Genomic DNA, 19,243 nt, shown 5'->3' on the forward strand with positions numbered 1-19,243 from the left:
CCTGTTCCCACTTTTTCCCCATATCCCTTGATCCCTTTAGCATTAAGAAATATATCTATCTCCATCTTGAATATATTTAATGAATTGGCCTCCACTGCCTTCTGTGGTAGAGAATTCCACAGGTTCACCACCCTCAGTGAAGAAATTTCTCCTCATCTCGGTTCTAAATGGCATACCCTGTATCCTGAGACTGTGACCCCTGGTTATGGACTCCCCATCCATCAGGAACATCCTCCCTGCACCTAGTCTGTCTAGTCGGGTTAGAATTTTATGTTTCGATGAGATCACCTCTCTCTCATTCTTCTAAACTCTAGTGAATATAGGCCTAGTCGACCCAATCTCTCCTCATACATCAGTCCTGCCATCCCAGGAATCAGTCTGGTGAACCTTCGTTGCACTCCCTCCATGGCAAGGACATCCTTCCTCAGATAAGGAGACCAAAACTGCACACAATACTCCAGATGTGGTCTCACCAAGGCCCTGTATAACTGCAGTAAGACATCCCTGTTCCTGTACTCAAATCCTCTTGCAATGAACGCCAACATAGCATTCGCCTTCCTAACTGCTTGCTGCACCTGAATGCTCGCTTTCAGCGACTGGTGTACAAGGACACCCAGGTTTCGTTGCACTCCCCTTTTCCCAATCTATCACCATTCAGATAATAGTCTGCCTTTCTGTTTTTACAACCAAAGTGGATAACCTCACATTTATCCACGTTATATTGCATCTGCCATGTTCTTGCCCACTCACCCAACTTATCTAAATCACATTGGAGCCTCTTTGCATCCTCCTCACAGCTCAAATTCCACCCCAGCTTTGTGTCGTTTGCAAACTTGGAAATGTTACATTCCGTTCCCTCATCCAAATCATTGATATATATTGTGAATAGCTGGGGCCCAAGCACTGATCCCTGCGGTACCCCACTAGTAACTGCCTGCCACCCGGAAAAAGACCTGTTTATTCCTACTCTGTTTCCTGTCTGTTAACCAATTCTCAATCCATGCCAATATATTCCCCCCAATCCCCTGTGCTTTAATTTTGCACACTAACCTCTTGTGTGGGACCTTATCAAAAGCCTTCTGAAAATCCAAATACACCACATCCACTGGTTCTCCCCTATCTATTCTACTAGTTACCTGCTCAAAAAACTCCAGTAGATTTGTTAAGCATGATTTCCCTTTCATAAACCCATGCTGACTTTGTCCAATCCCGTTAATGCCCTCCAAGTGTTCTGTTATCACATCCTTTATAATAGACTCTAGCATTTTCCCCACTACTGATGTTAGGCTAACTGGTCTGTAATTCTCTGTTTTTTCTCTCCCTCCTTTTTTAAATAGTGGGGTTACGTTTGCCACCCTCCAATCTGTAGGAACTGTACCAGAGTCTATAGAATTTTGGAAGATGACCACCAATGCATCCACTATTTCCAGGGCCACTTCCTTTAGTACTCTGGGATGTAGATTATCAGGCCCTGGGGATTTGTCAGCCTTTCGCCCCGTTAATTTCCCTAGCACTATTTTTTTACTAATACTTATTTCCTTCAGTTCCTCCCTCTCACTAGACCCTTGGTTCCCTAACATTTCCGGGAGGTTATTTGTATACTCCTTTGTGAAGTCAGAAGCAAAGTATGTGTTTAATTGTTCTGCCATTTCTTTGTTCCCCATTATAAATTCCCCCATTTCTGACTGTAAGGGAAATTGTAACGTGTAAAATTCTTTATGAAAGGGAAATCATGTTTGACAAATGCATTAGAGTTTTTTGAGGGCGTAACTAGCAGAGTAGATAAAGGGGACCCAGTGGATGTAGTATATTTGGATTTTCAAAAGACATTCAATAAGGTGCGACACAAGAGGTTGTTACACAAGATTAGGGCTCATCGGATTGAGGATTGGTTAACGAACAGAAAACAGAGAGTAAGAATAAATTGATCATTGTCGGGGTGGCAGGTTGTGACTAGTGGGGTGCCGCAAGGATTGGTGCTTGGTCCTCAGCTGTTTACAATCTATATCAATGACTTAGAAGAGGGGAGCGAGTGTGATGTATCCAAGTTTGCTGACGATACAAAGCTAGGTGGGAAAGTAAGCTGTGAGGAGGACATAAAGAGTCTGCAAACGGATAAAGACAGGTTAAGTGAATGGGCAAGAAGGTGGCAGATGGGGTATAATGTGGGGAGATATGAAATGATCCACTTTGGTAGGAAGAATAGAAAAGTAGAATATATTTTAAAAGGTGAGAGACTCAGAAATGTTGGTAGTCAGAGGGATTTGGGTGTCCTTGTTCACAAATCACAGAAAGTTAACATACAGGTACAGAAAGCATTTAAATAGCCAAATGTAATGTTAGCTTTTATTGCAAGGGAGTTGGAGTATAAGAGTAAGGAGGTCTTGTTGCAATTATATAGGGCTCTGGTGAGACCACACCTGGAGTACTGTTTTCAGTTTTGGTCTCCTTACCTATGGCAGGATATACGTGCCTTAGAGGTGGTGCAACGAAGGTTCACTAGATTGATTCCTGGCATGAGAGGGTTGTGCTATGAGGAGAGATTGAGTAGAATGGGCCTATACTCTCTAGAGTTTAGAAGAATGAGAGGTGATCTCATTGTAACGTATAAAATTCTTAGAGGGCTTGACAGAGTAGATGCCGAGAAGCTGCTTCCCCTGGCTGGAGAGTCGAGAACCAAGGGTCATAGTCTCAAGACAAGGGGTTGGCCATTTAGGACCGAGATGAGGAAAAATTTCTTCACTCAGAGGGTTGTGAATCTTTAGAATTCTCTACCCCAGAGGACTGTGCAAGCTCTGTTGTTGAGTATATTCAAGATGTGGAGATGCCGGTGATGGACTGGGGTTAACAATTGTAAACAATTTTACAACACCAAGTTATAGTCCAACGATTTTATTTTTAATCCCACAAGCTTTCGGGGGCTTCCCCCTTCCTCAGGCGGTGTGGAAATGACAGTTTCGAATCCTTCGCATTTTAAGATCACATAACAATGCCTGGTGATTACTGCCCGTTGACAAGGCAATCACAGTGAGCAGACAGAGAGGTGTCATCTAAAAGGCCACTGAATATACAACCCCCCAAAAAAAAAGAGAGAGAGAGAGATAAGGAAGACAGTCAATGACCCGTTATATTAAAAACAGATAACATTTGTTCGCTGGTGGGGTTACGTGTAGCGTGACATGAACCCAAGATCCCGGTTGAGGCCGTCCTCATGGGTGCGGAACTTGGCTATTAATTTCTGCTCGACGATTTTGTGTTGTCGTGTGTCTCGAAGGCCGCCTTGGAGTACGCTTACCCGAAGGTCGGTGGCTGAATGTCCATGACTGCTGAAGTGTTCCCCGACAGGGAGAGAACCCTCCTGTTTGGCGATTGTTACGCGGTGTCCGTTCATCCGTTGTCGCAGCGTCTGCATGGTCTCGCCAATGTACCATGCTCTGGGGCATCCTTTCCTGCAACGTATGAGGTAGACAACGTTAGCCGAGTCACAGGAGTATGAACCGTGCACCTGGTGGGTGGTGTCCTCTCGTGTGATGGTGGTATCTGTGTCGATGATCTGGCATGTCTTGCAGAGGTTACCGTGGCAGGGTTGTGTGGTGCCGTGGACGCTGTTCTCCTGAAAGCTGGGTAATTTGCTGCGAACGATGGTTTGTTTGAGGTTGGGTGGCTGTTTAAAGGCGAGTAGTGGAGGTGTGGGGATGGCCATAGCGAGGTGTTCGTCATCATTGATGACATGTTGAAGGCTGCGGAGAACATGGCGTAGTTTCTCCGCTCCGGGGAAGTACTGGACAACGAAGGGTACTCTGTTGGTTGCGTCCCGTGTTAGTCTTCTGAGGAGGTCTACGCGATTTTTCGCTGTGGCCCGTCGGAACTGTCGATCGATGAGTCGAGCATCATATCCCGTTCTTACGAGGGCGTCTTTCAGCGTCTGTAGGTGATAACATCAAAAAGTTCCATCCCACCATCAAGCTCACCATGGACTACTCCTCAGAATCAGTTTCTTTCTTGGACACACGAATCTCCATCAAAGACGGGCACCTTAGCACCTCACTCTACCGCAAGCCCACGGACAATCTCACAATGCTCCACTTTTCCAGCTTCCACCCTAACCACGTCAAAGAGGCCAAACCCTATGGACAGGCCCTGCGAATACACAGGGTCTGCTCAGACGAGGAGGAACGCGATGGACACCTACAGATGCTGAAAGACGCCCTAATAAGAACGGGATATGATGCTCGACTCATCGATCGACAGTTCCGACGGGCCACAGCGAAAAATCACGTAGACCTCCTCAGAAGACTAACACGGGACGCAACCAACAGAGTACCCTTCGTTGTCCAGTACTTCCCCGGAGCGGAGAAACTACGCCATGTTCTCCACAGTCTTCAACATGTCATCAATGATGACGAACACCTCGCTATGGCGATCCCCACACCTCCACTACTCGCCTTTAAACAGCCACCCAACCTCAAACAAACCATCGTTCGCAGCAAATTACCCAGCCTTCAGGAGAACAGCGTCCACGACACCACACAACCCTGCCACGGTAACCTCTGCAAGACATGCCAGATCATCGACACAGATACCACCATCACACGAGAGGACACCACCCACCAGGTGCACGGTTCATACTCCTGTGACTCGGCCAACGTTGTCTACCTCATACGTTGCAGGAAAGGATGCCCCAGAGCATGGTACATTGGCGAGACCATGCAGACGCTGCGACAACGGATGAACGGACACCGCGCAACAATCGCCAAACAGGAGGGTTCTCTCCCTGTCGGGGAACACTTCAGCAGTCATGGACATTCAGCCACCGACCTTCGGGTAAGCGTACTCCAAGGCGGCCTTCGAGACACACGACAACGCAAAATCGTCGAGCAGAAATTAATAGCCAAGTTCCGCACCCATGAGGACGGCCTCAACCGGGATCTTGGGTTCATGTCACGCTACACGTAACCCCACCAGCGAACAAATGTTATCTGTTTTTAATATAACGGGTCATTGACTGTCTTCCTTATCTCTCTCTCTCTCTTTTTTTTTGGGGAGTTGTATATTCAGTGGCCTTTTAGATGACACCTCTCTGTCTGCTCACTGTGATTGCCTTGGCAACGGGCAGCAATCACCAGGCATTGTTATGTGATCTTAAAATGCGAAGGATTCGAAACTGTCATTTCCACACCGCCTGAGAAAGAGTATATTCAAGACTGAGATCGATAGATTATTGGTCACTAAGGGAATCAAGGGACATGGGAATAGGACGAGAAAGTGGAGTTGAGGTAGAAGGTCAACCATGATCTTACTGAATGGCGGAACAGGCTCGAGGGGCCTCATGGCCTTCTCCTGCTCCTATTTCTTATGTTAACCTCTCCACTTCTCTCTCCTCCTTTAAGGCCCTCCTTAAAACTTACCTCTTTTACCAAGCTTTGAGTTACCTGTCCTAATATCTCCTCTTTGGCTCAGTGCCGATTTTTGTCTTATTACTCTCCTATGAACCGCAGTGGGGTGTTTTGCTCGTTATAGGCACTATATAAATGCAAGTTGTTGTTTCCACCATTGTAATGTCCCAGCATGCACCATCTTGGTCCTTGGCCATTGGTCTTCTCATTCCCCGCTGCACTATTGATGTACGTTCCTTCTGACAATATTCCATCATCTTCTGGAACTCCCTCCCAAAATTTCTCTGTCTCACCACCTCTATTCCTGCTTTCAAAAGTCTCCTTAAAACCCCTCTTTTCAACTTTGCCTTCATTTCTTCACCCCTTTCTTGCTCTTCTGCTCAGTGTCCAATTTCTGCAAAGAGTGATCAATACAGTAATGGAGGCAAAAACCCTTGAAACAGCAAAGAAACATTTGGGTTCCACAATTAGGAGTGGGGTGGGGGGTTGGGGAGAGGAAGTGTAGCGTCCTTTTGGATGGATGAACTAAGATGGGACAAATGTCTTTTCATCTGTAATTATCTTGTGAACACTGTATAAATGTTAATTGTTATTTAGGTACTTGTTCATTTTAAATGGGTTAAAAACTTGTACATCAGAGGAGTGTCATATGATTGAATTAGACATCTGCCTGCCAATCTTGCTAGCAATATTTTCTGGACTAAGTTCCAATTTTAACCCTGTCCATTCGATGGGAATGAATGTGTGGTTAAAATAGCGGTGGAGTATATATCGCTGCGTTCCCGACACGCTCCCACTTGCCACCATTTTAACTGCGTACTTTTCAGAGGTGGCCGAGTCGTGCGCCACAGGTGGGAGCCTCAAATAGTTGGGCCGAATGACCTGTTTCTGTGCTGTACATTTTATGTAATTCTACATGGTATTAAAATCGGGGTCTTATGATGTAAATAGGACCCCTACACAATTTTAAATAAAAATCGAGGGAATCCCTCCCAGTGATTGACCCACCAGTAAAACCTAGCGGCAAGCAGACCCGGGGCCAGAAGAAGCCTAGAAAATGAAGTAATTTATGTTTTTGTGTGTTTCTTTGTGGGGCCAGGAGCAGCAGAAGTGCTCCTCTGAGCTTCATAAGGAAACCCTGGGCTACCCTCCCCCGAACATGTTCATGGAATGCATTTGAGACAGTTTCCTCGAACAATACATCAGGGAACAGGCTATTTTAGAACTTGTACTGTGTAATGAGACAAGGTTAATTAGTAATCTCACAGTAAAGGATTCTCTGGGGAAGAGTGATCATAATATGATAGAATTTCACATTGAGTTTGAGAGTGACGTACTTAAGTCAGAAACTAGAGTCTTAAACTTAAGTAAAGCCAATTACATAGGTATGAGGGGCGAGTTGGCAAAGGTAGATAGGGAAATTAGATTAAAGGGTATGAAAGTAGATAAGCAATGGCGAACATTTAAAGAAATATTTCAATGTTCTCAACGAATATACATTCCATTGAGAAATAAAAACTCCACGGGAAAGTGATCTACCTGTGGCTAACTAAAGAAGTTAAGGATAGTATTAGATTAAAAGAAGAGGCCTATACTGTTGCCAAGAAGTGTAGTAAGCCCGAGGATTGGGAGAGTTTTAGAAACCAGCAAAGGATGACCAAAAGATTGATAAAAAGGAAGAAAACAGAACATGAAAGTAAGCTAGCATGAAATATAAAAATGGATTATAAGGGCTTCTACAAGTATGTAAAAAGGAAGAGAGTAGCAAAAGTAAACATTGGTCCCTTAGAGGCTGAGACAGGAGAAATTATAATGGGGAATAAGGAAATGGCAGAGACGTTAAACAAATATTTTGTATCTGTCTTCACAGTAGAAGACACAAAAAGCATACTAAAAATAGTGAGGAACCAAGGGGCTAATGAGAGTGAGGAACTTAAAGTAATTACTATCAGTAGAGAAAAAGCACTGGAGAAACTAATGGGTCTATAAGCCAATAAATCCCCTGGACCTGATGGCCGACATCCGAGGGTTCTAAAAGCGGTGGCTGCAGAGATAGTGGATGCATTGGTTGTGATCTTCCAAAATTTGCTAGATTCTCGAACGATTCCAGTGGATTGGAAGGTAGCAATTGTAACCCCACTATTAAAGAAAGGAGGGAGAGAGAAAACAAGGAACTACAGACCAGTTAGCCTGACACCAGTTGTCGGAAAAATGCTGGAATCCATTATTAAGGAAGTGGTAAGAGGGCACTTAGAAAATCATGATGTGATTAGGCAGAGCCCACATTGTTTTATGAAAGAGAAATCGTGTTTGACCAATTTATTACAGTTTTTTGAGGATGTAACTAGCAGGGTAGATAAAGGGGAACCAGTGGATGTAGTATATTTGGATTTTCAAAAAAGGCATTCGATAAGGTGTCACATAAAAGCTTGTTACACAGGATAAAGACTCATGGGGTTGGGGATAATATATTAGCATGGATAGAGGATTGGTTAACGGACAGAAAACGGAGAGTAGTGATAATTCTCAGGGTCATTCTCAGGTTGGCAGGCTGTAACTAGTGGGGTGCCGCAAGGATCGGTGCTTGGGCCTCGGCTATTTACAATCTATATTAATGACTTAGATGAAGGGACCGAGTGTGATGTATCCAAGTTTGCTGATGATACAAAGCTAGGTGGGAAAGTAAGCTCTGAGGAGGACACAAAGAGTCTGCAAAGTGAGTGGGCAAGAAGGTGACAGATGAAGTATAATGTGGGGAAATGTGAGGTTATTCACTTTGGTAGGAAGAATAGAAAAACACAATACTTTTTAAATGGTGAGAAACTATTAAATGTTGGTGCTTGGAGAGATTTGGGTGTTCTCATACAAGAAACACAAAAAGTTAGCATGCAGGTACAGCCAGCAATTAGGAAAGCAATTGGCATATTGGCCTTTATTACAAGGAGGTTGGAGTACAAGAGTAAGGAAGTCTTACTACAATTGTACAGGGCTTTGGTGAGACCTCACCTGGAGTTCTGTGTACAGTTTTGGTCTCCTTATCTAATGAAGGATATACTTACCTTGGAGGCGGTACAGTGAAGGTTCAGATGAGAGGGTTGTCCAATGAGGAGAGATTGAGTAGAATGGGCCTATACTCCACGGAGTTCAGAAGAATGAGAGGTGATCTCATTGAAACATATAAGACTCTGAGGGGGCTTGACAGGGTAGATGCTGAGAGGTTGTTTCCCATGGCTGGAGAGTCTAGAACTAGGGGGCATAGTCTCAGGATAAAGGGTCAGCCATTTAAGACTGAGATGAGGAGGAATTTCTTCACTCAGAGGGTTGTGAATCTTTGGAATTCTCTACCTCAGAGGGCTGTGGATGCTCAGTCATTGAGTATATTCAAGGCTGAGATAGATAGATTTTTGGACTCTAAGGGAATGAAGGGATATGGGGATCAGGCGGGAAAGTGGAGTTAAGGTTGAAGATCAGCCATGACCTTACTGAATGGTGGAGCAGGCCCGAGGGGCCGTATGGACTACTCCAGCTCCTATTTCTTATGAAAATGAGGCGTTGTCGACCCCCCCCCCCCCCCACCCTCCCCGCCTCCATCTAAGCACTTAGTTCACTGTCCGGGAACTGCTCCCACCCACCAGCCAGCTAGTGCTTCCCACTGGGATCGGGTAGGACACTGACTGGGCTCACGAAGATGAGGCCCAGGCGTTAAAACCTCCCGGTCCTCATGCCGCGGAGGAGTGGACAGTTTCCTGTCCGCCTCGGCCACTGGCCCACAAGACTCCTGTGGGAGTTAAATCCGAGCTTGTAGTATTGAAAGCTTAAAAGTCTCTCAGTAGCAGAGGGTTAAACTTTAAAGCAATGAGAGAGATAGAACACAAAGTTTACTAATTATGAATTTTCCTGAAAACATGGGGATAGGATCCCATGAACATTTACCAGTATTTTGGTAGATTTACTTAGGTAGGCGGGGAAATTCTTTGTTGCTGGCTTCCACGACTGCCCTCAGAGTAACGCCTGGTTACAAGTGCTTTGGTCACATGGTTTTTGTGTCTAGCAACTGTTGCTAGATCCCAGGCTTCAGTTCTTGCCAGTGCTTCACCGTGGGAGAGTTTATCAGTGAAGAACCTTGATGATAGTTGCAAACTTTGGAAGAAAACTTCAAAGAGACGAAAACATAACTTCATAGAATTTTAATGCAGGTAAATCAAAATCTTTTGATAGTTTTGTTCCTAACGAAAGCACTTCTTGTCTCCTGTTTTAACTATTAGAGGGACTGAGGTATCCGAAATGGTTGAGTAAAGAACATCAAAACTAAAAAGTAAATGCCTCATTTTTCACAGTTCAAAATTTACTGAAATTAATGGGGAATGCAGAATTTTACTTCAATGTGAGGGCGTGGATTCCATGTTAGTAGGCCTAAAATTATATTTTGCTTTTAGTTCCATAAAAATATATTCTAACAAATAATTGTTGCTGGCTCTATTAATTCTAACTAGCAATGCAAAATTGGACCAGAACCATGCAAAATAATCAGGACAACAAAATGGAGAGTTAATGAGTAGAAGACAGAGGCATTGAGATTGAGAGCCTCCCCAGTAAAGTTCAATAGTGCCAACCACTAAAAATGAAGTACAGCAAACCATATTTTTAGTAAGCCTTAAATTAAAACCCTGATTTTAGTCAATGTCACAGTTATATTAACGAAGTATATAATCTGGTCCAAATATATCAAATACATGCTGATGGATTGAAGGACACTGTTCCAATTTATTTTATACTCCTCATAGGGCAATTGTACAGTGGAAATACATGCATATTTTTAAATATAGCATGGACACAAGTGCAGACAATTACATGTTTCTCCCCAAATTTAAGTGAGCATTGCCAACAGCAAATGGCAATTAGAATTGGATGGGTGCAGCATGTAATATGGAGAGACAAGACATGTGAACATACAAAAAGGGCAATCAGGACAATCAAGCCAGCCCAATCTAGTTAATGGTGAAACCTCACACTTCGTTCTCCATCCCTTAAATATGCTATGGTTAGAGTGAAAAGAGAGAAAACCCAAGGCCAATTCAGGAGAAAATTGGAAATTCTTCTCCCACTCTAATGCAGTCAAGCAAGGCTCAAAGACTGCAGTTGTCCATAACTTAACTAACCCCCTTTAAATGGATATGTTCTCTTTCAGAAAATTGTCAAGTTCTCTTTTAAAGTCTGTAGTGACTCCAAGCAGTGGAGGGATTTAACATTATATATGGTCTGATTTGGCCGGTGGTCTGTCATCAAGTTATTCTGGCATTTACAGTATCTGAAATAGCTTAGTGACACCAGCCTTAAGGTCTTTTGCAAGTTTAACGTTTTAGGTACAGCTGTGCTGTTTACTCCCATAAACGAGCTGAGTATCTTATGCTCAGGAGTATGCCCGTACTGCCCAATATTTAATCATATGATAGAAAATGGATAGAATAATAGGACCCTTCTTGTGATTGGAACTGAATAACTGTCTTTTGCATATACCTCACACGTGCTTCTCAAATCTTTTTGAAGATGGAACAAGAAGCTTTTGGTAGGATACGGCCAGTCATAAATTGTTGAGCTGCGTTACTTTGCAGGCGGCAAGTGAAAATAGAGTAGCAACAGCTTACATTTATATAGCAGCTTTAAAATTGAAAAAATGTTCCAGGCTACTAGTGTGAATACAAAGGCCAATTACATTACTTAATCTCACTTCTTCCTTCAAAAATATGAGAAAGTAATAAACCATGCCCTGTCCCTTTTGTGGGCTGACAAATTGTTTATGACATTACCTTTCTTCTAGACAAAGTCTAACTACAAAAACTGACCTCTGCCTTTTAGCTTCCAAGCCTGGGCCAAGGACTCCATCACAATCCTTTGCTCAAAACCTGCCTCCCTTTTCTATAAATTCTGCTCACAGGAAGCAGAGGGGCGGTGTCCTGAAATCTTCCCATGCAGGGATCAGCCAATCAACCAACCCAACTACCCCCTCTCAAGAGTATAGCCTCCACAGACATTTCATGCTATGTCCAAATGAATGGAAGCTTCCTCGCTGCAATTAAGATTGGTTGTCCATCTGAGACAAGATATTGGGCCATAATTTGCTGTGGCAGGACATCTGCCGTTAGACTTGCCCTTGCACGTTTAGGTTTTTAAAATGTTTTGCGGCAAGTTCCTGAAAGTGTGAGTTGATAACGGTGCAGCGAGGGGAACAGGGCATCTGGGACCTGTGTGAACAGGACAAGCAACTATGTATCTCATTAAGCAATCAGATTGAAGGATTGTGGAACTAACAGCACAAGGACTGAGAAGGAAGTGTAAATTAGAGTGCGTGAATTCAATGTCAAATCATGTACAGAAAGAGAAATAAAAAGAGAGGGAAAGAAAGATTGGATTAAGAGAGAGAGAAAGAGGCAAAGGAAAAGTGAAAAACAAATTAAATTTGATATTTTTAAATCTCCAACAATTAAAACCTGAAGGAGTGAGACTCCACACTTGTAATAGTTAATTTTCAGTGCCAGCGAGATTGACTGGCAGTAATTAATATTTATCACGTTGTTAAAAGGGTACTCAGACTGAAATGGACTAGACTTAACTTTCTGTGGCGAGTTTAGTTTGTATCTACCGCACAAATACAGCAATTTCACACTGTTCAATGGATTTCGTTGGTGAAGCAGACAGCGAGATGCTGTTTTCGCGAAGCTAACGGCAGAGCGGTGTGTCTCGGATGGCAACTTTTGGATTTGCACATTAAACTGCGCATCTTCCCTCGCCTGAAGTTGCTGTAGCATTTGCGCATAAATAATGGCAAGCACCATTAGTCTCACATTATTTTGACAGCAAATTATGGCCCAATGAATTGCTTAACGTGCCTGGTCATGCTGGCTAATGGGCCTGTGATGAGACAATATGGCCTTATTGTATTGGTTTGAAATATTGTAAACAATTTTACAACACCAAGTTATAGTCCAGCAATTTTATTTTAAATTCACAAGCTTTCGGAGATTTCCTCCTTCCTCAGGCAAATGTTTCAAGAGCTCCTTGAAGCCTACGCATTTATACATATAGAACAATACATGGTGTTTACAGACTGCCCCTGCAACTGCCCGTTGCCAAGGCAATCACCGTGTTCAGACAGAGAGGTGTCACCTGCAGAACCCCCGAATACACATTCAACAAAAAACAAACAGGGAAAAAAAACAGAGAAAAAAAACAGAGAGAGGCAGAAACATCCGGAAGGCAGAGAGAGCCAGCAAATGACCCATTATATTAAAAACAGATAACATTTGTTCGCTGGTGGGGTAACGTGTAGCGTGACATGAACCCAAGATCCCGGTTGAGGCCGTCCTCATGGGTGCGGAACTTGGCTATCAATTTCTGCTCGACGATTTTGCGTTGTCGTGTGTCTCGAAGGCCGCCTTGGAGTACGCTTACCCGAAGGTCGGTGGATGAATGTCCATGACTGCTGAAGTGTTCCCCGACTGGGAGGGAACCCTCCTGTTTGGCGATTGTTGCGCGGTGTCCGTTCATCCGTTGTCGCAGCGTCTGCATGGACACACGAATCTCCATCAAAGACGGGCACCTCAGCACCTCACTCTACCGCAAGCCCACGGACAACCTCACGATGCTCCACTTTTCCAGCTTCCACCCTAACCACGTCAAAGAGGCCATCCCCTATGGACAGGCCCTGCGAATACACAGGGTCTGCTCAGACGAGGAGGAACGCGATGGACACCTACAGACGCTGAAAGACGCCCTAGTAAGAACGGGATATGACGCTCGACTCATCGATCGACAGTTCCGACGGGCCACAGCAAAAAATCGCATAGACCTCCTCAGGAGACTAACACGGGACGCAACCAACAGAGTACCCTTTGTCGTCCAGTACTTCCCCGGAGCGGAGAAACTACGCCATGTTCTCCGCAGCCTTCAACATGTCATCAATGAGGACAAACACCTCGCTATGGCCATCCCCACACCTCCACTACTCGCCTTTAAACAGCCACCCAACCTCAAACAGACCATCGTTCGCAGCAAACTACCTAGCTTTCAAGAGAACAGCGTCCACGACGCCACACAACCCTGCCACGGTAACCTCTGCAAGACATGCCAGATCATCGACACAGATACCACCATCACACGAGAGGACACCACCCACCAGGTGCATGGTTCATACTCCTGTGACTCGGCCAACGTTGTCTACCTCATACGTTGCAGGAAAGGATGCCCCAGAGCATGGTACATTGGCGAGACCATGCAGACGCTGCGACAACGGATGAACGGACACCGCGCAACAATCGCCAAACAGGAGGGTTCCCTCCCTGTCGGGGAACACTTCAGCAGTCATGGACATTCATCCACCGACCTTCGGGTAAGCGTACTCCAAGGCGGCCTTCGAGACACACGACAACGCAAAATCGTCGAGCAGAAATTGATAGCCAAGTTCCGCACCCATGAGGACGGCCTCAACCGGGATCTTGGGTTCATGTCACGCTACACGTTACCCCACCAGCGAACAAATGTTATCTGTTTTTAATATAATGGGTCATTTGCTGGCTCTCTCTGCCTTCCGGATGTTTCTGCCTCTCTCTGTTTTTTTTCTCTGTTTTTTTTCCCTGTTTGTTTTTTGTTGAATGTGTATTCGGGGGTTCTGCAGGTGACACCTCTCTGTCTGAACACGATGATTGCCTTGGCAACGGGCAGTTGCAGGGGCAGTCTGTAAACACCATGTATTGTTCAATATGTATAAATGCGTAGGCTTCAAGGAGCTCTTGAAACATTTGCCTGAGGAAGGAGGAAATCTCCGAAAGCTTGTGAATTTAAAATAAAATTGCTGGACTATAACTTGGTGTTGTAAAATTGTTTACAATTGTCAACCCCAGTCCATCACCGGCATCTCCACATCATGGTTTGAAATAGACTGTGAGCTGTGACATTCTACCAACTGTCTCAAATACACATCTTCAATGCCTGGAACCTTTTAAACCCCTGAGAAAATTAACTTTATTTTAAAATACAACACAAATATAATTCAATCCCAAAATCTTCTGTGAAGACAAAATGGTAACAATGACAAAATATGGCAAGGACCAAACATTTAGAGTAGCATAATCTCAGCATTTGAGCACATATATTGTGGCAAAAAATTGCTTTTTTATTCTATCAGTTAAAGTTAGCTTCACTTTGTGGAAAACAAGATTATTTTTGATTTGTTCTTAGGATGTGGTAGCATTTATTGTGCATCCTAGTTGGCCTGAGAGCATTAAGAGTCAACCACATAGTGTGGGACTGGAATCGCATGTAGGCCAAACCAGGTAGGAGTAGAAGGTTCCTGTCCTCAAAGCCATCAGTGAACCAGTTGTTTTTTGCAACTAGCCCACAAATTACGAGATTGAATGAATTTACTTTCATAGCTTAAACATCCACTTCCTCCAGCGTGGTGGCTGCAGTACTATCTACAGGGTGCACTGCAGCAACTGGTCATGGCTTCTTTGGTGACTTCCACCATCTTTTTTTTTATTCGTTCATGGGATGTGGGCGTCGCTGGCGAGGCCGGCATTTATTGCTCATTCCTAATTGCCCTCGAGAAGAGGGTGGTGAGCCGCCTTCTTGAACCGCTGCAGTCCATGTGGTGACTGTTCTCCCACAGTGCTGTTAGGAAGGGAGTTCCAGGATTTTGACCCAGCGACGATGAAGGAACGGCGATATATTTCCAAGTCGGGATGGTGTGTGACTTGGAGGGGAACGTGCAGGTGGTGTTGTTCCCATGTGCCTGCTGGTCTTGACCTTCTAGTTGGTAGAGGTCACGGGTTTGGGAGGTGCTGTCGAAGAAGCTTTGGCGAGTTGCTGCAGTGCATCCTGTGGATGGTACACACTGTAGCCACAGTGCGCCGGTGGTGAAGGGAGTTAATGTTTAGGGTGGTGGATGGGGTGCTAATCAAGCGGGCTGCTTTGTCCTGGATGGTGTCGAGCTTCTTGAGTGTTGTTGGAGCTGCACTCATGCAGGCAAGTGAAGAGTATTCCATCACACTCCCGACTTGTGCCTTGTGGATGGTGGAAAGGCTTTGGGGAGTCAGGAGGTGAGTCACTCGCCGCAGAATACCCAGCCTCTGACCTGCTCTCGTAGCCACAGTATTTATATGGCTGGTCCAGTTAAGTTTCTGGTCAATGGTGACCCCCAGGATGTTGATGGTGGGGGATTCGGTGATGGTAATGCCGTTGAATGTCAAGGGGAGGTGGTTAGACTCTCTCTTGTTGGAGATGGTCATTGCCTGGCACTTATCTGGCGCGAATGTTACTTGCCACTTATGAGCCCAAGCCTGGATGTTGTCCAGGTCTTGCTGCATGCGGGCTCGGACTGCTTCATTATTTGAGGGGTTGCGAATGGAACTGAACACTGTGCAGTCATCAGCGAACATCCCCATTTCTGACCTTATGATGGAGGGAAGGTCATTGATGAAGCAGCTGAAGATGGTTGGGCCGAGGACACTGCCCTGAGGAACTCCTGCAGCAATGTCCTGGCGCTGAGATGATTGGCCTCCAACAACCACTACCATCTTCCTTTGTGCAAGGTATGACTCCTACCACTGGAGAGTTTTCCCCCTGATTCCCATTGACTTCAATTTTACTAGGGCTCCTTGGTGCCACACTCGGTCAAATGCTGCCTTGATATCAAGGGCAGTCACTCTCACCTCACCTCTGGAATTCAGCTCTTTTGTCCATGTTTGGACCAAGGCTGTAATGAGGACTGGAGCCCAGTGATCCTGGCGGAACCCAAACTGAGCATCGGTGAGCAGGTTATTGGTGAGTAAGTGCCGCTTGATAGCACTGTCGATGACACCTTCCATCACTTTGCTGATGATTGAGAGTAGAATGATGGGGCGGTAATTGGCCGGATTGGATTTGTCCTGCTTTTTGTGGACAGAACATACCTGGGCAATTTTCCACATTGTTGGGTAGATGCCAGTGTTGTAGCTGTACTGGAACAGCTTGGCTAGAGGCGCAGCTAGTTCTGGAGCACAAGTCTTCAGCACTACAGCTGGGATGTTGTCGGGGCCCATAGCCTTTGCTGTATCCAGTGCACTCAGCCATTTCTTGATATCACGTGGAGTGAATCGAATTGGCCGAAGACTGGCTTCCGTGATGGTGGGGATATCGGGAGGAGGCCGAGATGGATCATCCACTCGGCACTTCTGGCTGAAGATGGTTGCAAACGCTTCAGCCTTTTCTTTTGCACTCACGTGCTGGACTCCGTCATCATTGAGGATGGGGATGTTTGCAGAGCCTCCTCCTCCCGTTGGTTGTTTAATTGTCCACCATCATTCATGACTGGATGTGGCAGGACTGCAGAGCTTTGATCTGATCCGTTGGTTGTGGAATCTCTTAGCTCTGTCTATAGCATGTTGCTTCCGCTGTTTAGCATGCATATAGTCCTGAGTTGTAGCTTCACCAGGTTGGCACCTCATTTTTAGGTACGCCTGGTGCTGCTTCTGGCATGCTCTTCTGCACTCCTCATTGAACCAGGGTTGATCCCCTGGCTTGTTCGTAATGGTAGAGTGAGGAATATGCCGGGCTATGAGGTTACAGAAGGACAAGGGCGGCAGGTGCATAGGAACACCAAATTCCCGTCATTTACCATCTCGACTTGGTCATATATCGCCATTCCTTCATCGTCGCTGGGTCAATATCCCCTAACACCCTACCTAACAGCACTGTGGGAGTACCATCACCACATGGACTGCAGCAGTTCAAGAATGGGGCCTTGCACCACCTTCTGAATGGCAACTAGTGATAGGCAATAAATCCTGGCTTTGCTAGAGACGCCCATATCCCAAGAATGAATTAAAAAAAACTCCCCATGGTGCGATTTGAACTTACAACCATTAAGCTACAAAATAATGTTTTAGCCTAAGGATATACCTATACCTTTCAGAGTGAAAAGTTAGATGTAACCCATAAGATGTTAATCCTATCTGTCCATATAAGAAAGTCCTGCATCTAGTATCTCTCCATCACAATCAGCAGTCACAATACAGATCAGAAACAATTACTAAAACTCCTGCTCATGGTAAGTATGGGGATGTGTTGTTTTGTAAGAAAATGTAGGTGTATGTGCCCTTTTAAGGCTGGATGGCATAATTCCTCTGCATTCTTGAAAGGAATGGTCGGTTCATTTAGATTTTGATTGAAAATGAGAACACTATCTTTGTTTGATTGGTCAATTAATAGTTTGTAGACATTATGGAGCCAGTCTGTTCTTAGAGAGGAGCTGATACAGATGCAAAATGATCTTAAAATCTGTGTGTAAGATTGTTGATAGGGTGAGGGTGAGATGAAATAAGGTGGGAGGAGGCTCGTGTGGAGCATAGACACCGGCATAGACCTGTTGGGCTGAATGGCCTGTTTCTGTGCTGTAAATATTATTTAAAGTAAAGAGAGCCAAGTTCAGGAGGATAAAAAGTACGAATTATCCTAATTGTGAAAATCATGGAAGAAACATGATCCGATCAAATGTGGTCGAAGAAATTTACCTCCTAAGTTTGGTGATGTAAATATTCCCATGATTAAGAGTGTCACAGAAGCACTACACAAAAGTATTCGAGGAAGTAATAGTGGACACCAGAAAATAAAGTTGAGACTCATTTGCCACACTTTAGGTGTCAGACTTCAGATAGTTGAAACACTTCAGGTTGTTGATTCACCTTTGTGGATTCTGCAACAGAAACATATTTAACTACTCCTGAATGTGTCTCCCGTGGCTTCTGAAACACACCATTGAAACAGAGGTGAGCTGCAGCCAAAGCCCATTTGGCCCTTTAAACCAGTGATTGACACATCTCAATAAAAGGAGAGGTATTGCAGCTGGGCACTCCGTTCTCAGACGAACGTTTGGCTGGGAGTTTTGTGTTTAGACTGAAATTTTTGTTGAGACTGAGAATTCTTGTATTCAGACAAATTTAACTACATTTTGGAGCCCCTCAAACTGACAAAATCAAGATGGGGGTGCGGGGGAGGGAATGGATCTATTCCACAGTACATCTGAGGAGGAGGCACATCACGATCCACAGCAGTTCTGGGATCTGCAGTTGCACAAGACAGGTGCGCAACAAGGACCTGGAGAAGATCAGGGAGGGGACCAACAGAGGGGCCTAGGTCACAGGATGCACTACCTACGAGAGAGGGTCTACAGGCAGAGGCCGAGCTTCCTGGACCTCTGAGGAGCAGTACCTACGCAGGCAGAGATGGAGTCAGTAGGTGGTCACAGACATCTGCAGCCTCCTTCGGGAAGAGCTGCTCCTGGTTGGACCTGGTGGCCACGCATTGCCCGTCGCAGTTAAAGTCACCACTTTGCTCAATTTCTTTGCCTCCGGATTCTTCCCGTGCACCACTGGTGACATCTCCAGGGTGTGTTAATCATCTGCAAGTAAGCGTATATGCAAGTGATAGATGGCTTGTTTGCCAGGGCATTCGACTACGTGAACTTCCCCCACGACGACATCAGCCAGACAGAGGGCAATGAGTTTCAACTCTCTGGCTGGCTTCCCACGGGTGCAGGGCGCAATTCATTGCACACATGTAGCAATCCGAGGACCTCCACATGAGCCAGGACTGTTCATAAACCGAAAGGAATATCACTCCATCAATGCACAGCTGGTGTGCGGCCATCAGAAGAGATTTCTGCAGGTGTGTGCCAGATTCCCTGGCAGCTGTCATAATTCATTCATTTTGTCGAGACCAACATCCCGGCCCTCTTCCACACAGAAGACAGATTTAAGGACTGGATCCTTGGAGACAGGGGATACCTACCCCTTGCAGACATGGCTCATGACACC

General features: G+C 45.1%; 1 protein-coding gene across 1 annotated transcript in view; it reads left to right on the top strand.

The window, feature by feature from the left end:
- Window positions 1–9,495: 9,495 nt before the first annotated feature.
- The window catches only part of LOC137328070 (doublecortin domain-containing protein 1-like), a 485,645-nt gene continuing 475,897 nt past the window's right edge, over window positions 9,496–19,243 (top strand). Inside the window, exon 1 of the mRNA XM_067994210.1 lies at window positions 9,496–9,592. The gene's annotated coding sequence lies outside the window, so the exon portion shown is untranslated. The remainder of the gene's footprint in view (window positions 9,593–19,243) is intronic.

The sequence above is a fragment of the Heptranchias perlo genome, chromosome 12, assembly GCF_035084215.1.
Source record: "Heptranchias perlo isolate sHepPer1 chromosome 12, sHepPer1.hap1, whole genome shotgun sequence".
Taxonomy (NCBI): domain Eukaryota; kingdom Metazoa; phylum Chordata; class Chondrichthyes; order Hexanchiformes; family Hexanchidae; genus Heptranchias; species Heptranchias perlo.